The sequence below is a fragment of the Lissotriton vulgaris genome, chromosome 9 (genome assembly GCF_964263255.1).
Source record: "Lissotriton vulgaris chromosome 9, aLisVul1.2, whole genome shotgun sequence".
NCBI classification, from domain to species: Eukaryota; Metazoa; Chordata; class Amphibia; order Caudata; family Salamandridae; genus Lissotriton; species Lissotriton vulgaris.
The window spans coordinates 655,262,893-655,269,862 of NC_141697.1; the positions used below are offsets into that span (position 1 = coordinate 655,262,893).

General features: G+C 44.3%; 2 long non-coding RNA genes across 2 annotated transcripts; one reads left to right on the top strand and one right to left on the bottom strand.

Moving 5' to 3' along the window:
• Positions 1-4,531: 4,531 nt before the first annotated feature.
• LOC147692053 (uncharacterized) lies at positions 4,532-5,104 on the bottom strand. Its single transcript, XR_015299806.1, has 4 exons — positions 5,049-5,104; positions 4,872-4,955; positions 4,658-4,757; positions 4,532-4,569 (listed from the first exon to the last, which is right to left on the bottom strand). It is a non-coding gene; the product is annotated as an uncharacterized LOC147692053 (long non-coding RNA).
• A 1,159-nt stretch (positions 5,105-6,263) lies between these two features.
• Positions 6,264-6,711, top strand: LOC147692054 (uncharacterized). The gene is made up of 3 exons (XR_015299854.1): positions 6,264-6,319; positions 6,413-6,496; positions 6,611-6,711. It is a non-coding gene; the product is annotated as an uncharacterized LOC147692054 (long non-coding RNA).
• The last annotated feature ends 259 nt before the right edge of the window (positions 6,712-6,970 follow it).

The following is a 6,970-nucleotide window of genomic DNA, read 5'->3' on the forward strand; positions in this document are numbered from 1 at the left end:
GGCTATTTCGGCCACCCACAACCAATCAACCCAGGACTCACTACTATCTTGTACGTAGCAACGTAGGTATTGCTTCAGGGACTGGTTCAGTCTCTCCGTCTGTCCATCCGTCTGCGGATGGAAACTGGTGGATACAGACGAAGTGATTTGCAATGCTTTACACCAGGTTTTCCAAAATCTCGCAGTGAATTGTGATCCTCGATCGGACACTATGTCTCTGGGAAGCCCATGCAGTCTTACAATGTTCACCAAGAGTATTTGAGCTAATTGTCCCGCAGTGGGTACTTGGGCACAAGGAATGAAGTGACCCATTTTGGTCAAATAGTCCACTACCACAATTATGGCTGTTTTGCCTTGATCTTTTGGAAGCCCTACAATGAAGTCGACTGAGAACCTCTCCCACGGATTCTCCGGAGTAGGCAAAGGTAGTAACATTCCCTGAGGTCGTTGTCGGTTCGTTTTCATTTGACTGCATGTGACGCACTCCGCCACCCAACGAAGCACGTCCGGTCTGAGGGAAGGCCACCAGAACTGTCTCTGAATCTTTTCCAGGGTTTTGACAAATCCCATGTGCCCAGCGCACGGAACTTCATGGCACCAAGAGAACACCTCCCTGCGTAAGATTTCGGAAGGCACCAGTACTTGTTGTCCTCTCATCGGAAGACCATGTTTCATTTTCCATTCCGGGTGGTGTCTGAGCCATGTGCGCCACACACAGGTTTGTACTCCCCTTCGGACTCTAGCTATGAAGTCTTCTGTATGAGTTACCCCTATGACTCTGGCAGGGTCAATGATAGACAGCACCGGTTTCTCCTCTGGTATCAAGTGGTTCTCTCTCCTGGTAAGTGCATCCGCCTTTCTATTGTAGGTACCAGGCCTAAAGGTAACCACGAATTGGAACTCTTCAAAGTACATCATCCACCTTAGTTGTCTGGGGGAGAGGTGTCTCGCAGCTCTTAAAAACGGAAGATTACGGTGATCAGTGTATACCGTGATCTGATGCCGGGCTCCCATTAACCAGTGTCGCCATTCCATAAAGGCATCCCGTATGGCTAGCAATTCCTTTTCGGCGATGGTGTAGTTTACTTCCGAGGGATTGAGCTTCCTGGACATGTAGGCAATCGGGTGCAGAGTGCCTGTAGAGTTTTCCTTTTGAGATAACACTGCTCCTAGGGCTATTTCAGAAGCGTCTGCCTCGACTATGAATGGTAAATCTGGATTGGCATGTGTTAACACAGGTGCTGAGGAGAACGCGGCCTTGAGCTCCTCAAATGCATGTTGAGTTTTGTCTGTCCATACAAACGGGATGTTTTTCTTCGTGAGTTGTGTGAGGGGTGACACCATTCCCGAGAAACCAGCGATGAATCGCCTGTAGAAGTTGGCAAACCCCAACAGGCTCTGTATGTCTTTCACATTGTTGGGACGGGGCCAGTCTATAATTGCTTGAACTTTTCGGTCTGCCATCACTTGCCCTGACGGGGTAAGCATCACACCTAAGAACTCCACCGTTGTGACGTGAAATTCACATTTGGTGATTTTACAGAAGAGATGGTGGTTCTGGAGGGCTTGCAGCACTGATTTTACATGGGAGATGTGTTCCTCTGTTGAGTTGGAATAAATGAGGATGTCGTCAATATAAACGACAGCGTAACGATCCAGGAATTCACGAAGGACCTCATTCAAAAAAAATTGAAATGCGGCCGGGGCATTGCAAAGCCCGAAGGGCATTACTAAATACTCATATAACCCATACCGCGTCTTAAAGGCCGTTTTCCACTCATCACCCCGTCTTATGCGAACAAGGTGATACGCCCCACGCAAGTCCAACTTTGTATAGATATGGGCTGCTCTGACTTGTTCTAGCAACACCGGGATCAAAGGTAGCGGATATTGGTTTTTCACTGTGATGGCATTTAGTGCTCTATAGTCAATGCAACATCTCTTTTCGCCATTAGCCTTTGGTATGAAGAACAAAGGGGATGCTGCCGGTGATCTGGAGGGTCGAATAAATCCTAAAGCCAAATATTTGTCAAGATATTCTCGTAGCGTCTCAGTTTCAGGTATGGTAAGCGCGTAAATCCTTCCATTTGGAATCTCGGAACCAGGGAGGAGATCAATGCGGCAATCATATGGGCGATGTGGTGGCAGCACCTCGGCCTCTTTATCACTGAACACTAGTCCGAACTCTGCATAACAAGAGGGCAGAGTTACGTCTTTTTCTGCTGCCGTGGCGATTGAATGCTTAGGCTCTATGATTTGCGCAGATTCCGTCTCCGTGGAAAAACAGTGTTCTCGGCAATAAGGGGAAAGAAACTGAATGGATTTGGTAGCCCAACGTATATCCGGATCATGTTTTTGTAGCCAGGGAAGACCTAGAATGATTCCATATTGTGGAGCTTCAATAATGTTGAAGCTCAACCGTTCCTGATGGGACTCAGAACATACCATCTCATACTCGCGTGTATGGTAGGTAATAGGTCCTGCTTGAAGTTCATGTCCATCCACAGCGTAGACTGTTTCCGGTCTTTCTTTGGAAATGAGTGTTATTCCTAATCGACGAGCCATGGAACAATCCATGAAACAACCTGTGGCTCCTGAATCAACCATTACTTGTACCTCTTGTTGTTTCTGATTAATGGTAATGTACATGGTCATAAACAGGTGGTTTCTCATATCCAAGGAATCTGGGGTGAGTGAAGGGATAATGTGTATGCTTGAGGGTTTCCCTTCGCTTTCCATCAAGCTTTGTCGTTTCCCGACTCCTTTGCGGAGACTCCTGCTACACTTGGGCCTCCACGTCCTCGGTTACTTTTAGGCTTCACTGTGCATTCCCTTACATAATGGCCTTTTTTCCCACAATAGAGACATAATCCTTGCTTGCGTCTGTGTTCCCGTTCGCTGGTGGTTAATGAGGCTCGCACCCCCCCTATCTCCATGGCCTCGTGAGACGAAGTTGGTTTATCACTGTTACCCGGTGGTTCATAAGGCATCACGGCTTTGTCTTTTTTCTTATGTTCTCCTTTTCTTTCCTTCATGCGATGATCCAATCGCAACGTAATGTCTATTAGTGCAGAGCACGTACGGGGCTGTGGTTCTATCTGGGCTAAAAGATCCTTCATATCTTCGTGTAGACCTTGATAGAACAAGGCGGTTCTTTTGGCTTCAGGCCAATCTGTTTCAGCCACTAATCTTCTGAAATTGTTAAGATAGGTTACGAGGTCATGGTCTCCTTGTTTCAACTGTAGCAATTCTCTGTCGGCCGTGAGAGTCTCGGCCCTCCTATCAAATGTTTTTTCAAACTCCTCTCTGAAATTGTCCCAATGATATAACAGTGGGTCATCCCTTTTAACAATAGGAACCGCCCACTGTGCAGCTTCTCCCCCCAAGTATGAGATCAGGAAAGCTACTCTTGCTTGGTGCGTGGAAAACATCTTGGGTTTGCACATAAAGTGCATCTGGACCTGTGTCATAAATACTTGAATCTTTTTGACATCCCCATAGTACCTTTCCGGGGGCGCTAGAGGGATTTGGGCAGGCATTTCTACCACCACGGAAGTGGTAGGGGTGGTGCTGCTGGATGCCCCAGTAGTGGTGGTGGGGGTGGGCATTCTATCCAGCCTGGCACGCAGTTGTGCGTTCTCAGCCCTGGAAGCTGCTACCTCTCTATTAGCTCTTAGAAAAAACGCAGTGCTGTCCGTACAAATACTTTGCAACGTCTCCTTAATTAGAGAAACAAATCACCTATTGATTGAGGATTTGTATGGTATTTTTATTTATACCTTATGAATTATTGATTTTCAAACAACAAATAGTTTGACAAAAAAGACATCCCATATATACACCGTTATTCAAAAACTAAACAGTACAAAATTATGATACTACTACATAAAACATAAAGCAAAACATTTCATATGTACATTTCATATGTACATTTGCACAATATTCAAATTTGGTCAATATCATATATACATTACCAAAATGTCCACATTATTGATGCAATTCCAATCAAGGAATGGTGAACACAATTAAGAAAAATCAAGAGAAAATCAACTGGAGAACAGATGAATCAGTAACATGCACAATATTAATCAGTGAAAGAAAAGAATACACTGAATCAATGTTTCAGTCATTCAAGAGTGCTATTCTCCAATAGGCCGACGCGTTTCGAACTCGAAATATGAATTAACGTGTTCTCATCAGGGCTGTGGGATTTTCCTGTTTGATTTTGTGCAAAAATAAAGAGAAAAATATATACATAAGTTCCTGAATTAAAAGGCCTCTATAAAATGCTCCAATGTGAACTGTAATTGCAATGGGGTTACCTTACAAAAGGCTGTCGCACTTTTTCTATAGGGTTTCAGTTGGGGGGGTTCAGTTACTTGTTGTGGTCCCTGCCGGGGTTTCTGAAAGAGGGACAATTTGTGCCAGGATAAAGTCAGTTTGTGATGCCAAAAGCGTGCACCATTTTATAGACATTTGTGACATTTACTACCTGAAGATGTTTGCGTGGAGCATCTCAGGTAATTACACAGGGGACTTGTAGCGTGCCCACCGGTGCCAGTTGCGAACCTAAAGGGTTAAAATGAGGTGGAATGTAAAAGACACTCGTTTCTTGCTGAACCAGGTGTGCAAAGTTTTAACTAAGCAACGCATGTACCTGCGCTTGGGTTCGCGTGTTTTCAAAACCTCCGTCGGTTATACCGGTGTTTCACAAATGATTTTCAGGCAGATCAGCGTGGTTTCATGCAGTGTGGGACCTGTAAGCGGCAACATAGAATGTTTATACCATCATTTCCAATAAGCGCTGACTTCTTGACTCACATTATCATAATGCAAGGCAACAATTATTCTCAACAGGCAGACGTTCGTACCTTGAATTCAGGTCACGTATTTAGAACTGCTTGTTGCAAGTTTAGGGCTGCATCACTGAAGACCAATTCGGAACGTGATCAAATCTGCAGGAAAAAACGGGCGCTCAGTCACTAACTGATTTGTTTATAAAACATCCCGGATTCAAAAAGCGGTAGCGGTTACTAGAGTTCAATTACCTTTTAGCTTTGTGTTAAAGGCTCCCCTTCCAAGTGCTGGCGACCAAACATCAATGCGCCATGTTGGAAGGGGGGTGGGTACTATATTAAGTCACCTGACCTCAGGAATTGTGGGACATGTAGTCCGTGGATCTATCATTATATTTCTGCAGTGGAGATTTACATTTATAATCTTGAGATTTCAGACATAGAGTTTAGCCCAGTCTGGTGGCTATTAAATCGTAATATCAGGTAAGCTTCCTTTTTAAGTAGAGCATCATCAACATCAAGGACTCTTCTATTATGCCCAATTGTGTGCAGGACTGTCCATTTAAAGTCCATCTCTGTATGCCCCTGATCCATAAAGTGTTGTACCATAGGAGCGGATGTGACTTTATTCTTAATGCGCGATCTATGTTGGGTGACTCGGGCATTAATTTGCTGGTTCGTTTTGCCTATGTACAGTTTGTTGCACATGCAAATGATTGAAATGATTGAAATGATCTGATGCCCACCAAATCAGACAGACTATACTTAAGAACTGGCATTTGCTTGAAGAGCTGGAATGCCCATTTCCGAAGCCCATCTTTGCTTTTAAAAAAAACAAAAGCATCGGACAACAGATTGTTCGTGCTGATACAAGGGTTGAAAAACCTAAACATGACTTGTTATCAGCATGGGGCCTGAAACAGATCACGGGCCACCATAGGTGTGGCACCTGCGTGTCGTGTGACACAACGATCGAGGGCAGTGAATTCACCCACAGAAATATAAAATGGAAAAATGAAAACTTCAGTAATTGCAAAACCAAAAATGTGGTTTATGCAATCATTTGCATGTGCAACAAACTGTACATAGGCAAAACGAACCAGCAAATTAATGCCCGAGTCACCCAACATAGATCGCGCATTAAGAATAAAGTCACATCCGCTCCTATGGTACAACACTTTATGGATCAGGGGCATACAGAGATGGACTTTAAATGGACAGTCCTGCACACAATTGGGCATAATAGAAGAGTCCTTGATGTTGATGATGCTCTACTTAAAAAGGAAGCTTACCTGATATTACGATTTAATAGCCACCAGACTGGGCTAAACTCTATGTCTGAAATCTCAAGATTATAAATGTAAATCTCCACTGCAGAAATATAATGATAGATCCACGGACTACATGTCCCACAATTCCTGAGGTCAGGTGACTTAATATAGTACCCACCCCCCTTCCAACATGGCGCATTGATGTTTGGTCGCCAGCACTTGGAAGGGGAGCCTTTAACACAAAGCTAAAAGGTAATTGAACTCTAGTAACCGCTACCGCTTTTTGAATCCGGGATGTTTTATAAACAAATCAGTTAGTGACTGAGCGCCCGTTTTTTCCTGCAGATTTGATCACGTTCCGAATTGGTCTTCAGTGATGCAGCCCTAAACTTGCAACAAGCAGTTCTAAATACGTGACCTGAATTCAAGGTACGAACGTCTGCCTGTTGAGAATAATTGTTGCCTTGCATTATGATAATGTGAGTCAAGAAGTCAGCGCTTATTGGAAATGATGGTATAAACATTCTATGTTGCCGCTTACAGGTCCCACACTGCATGAAACCACGCTGATCTGCCTGAAAATCATTTGTGAAACACCGGTATAACCGACGGAGGTTTTGAAAACACGCGAACCCAAGCGCAGGTACATGCGTTGCTTAGTTAAAACTTTGCACACCTGGTTCAGCAAGAAACGAGTGTCTTTTACATTCCACCTCATTTTAACCCTTTAGGTTCGCAACTGGCACCGGTGGGCACGCTACAAGTCCCCTGTGTAATTACCTGAGATGCTCCACGCAAACATCTTCAGGTAGTAAATGTCACAAATGTCTATAAAATGGTGCACGCTTTTGGCATCACAAACTGACTTTATCCTGGCACAAATTGTCCCTCTTTCAGAAACCC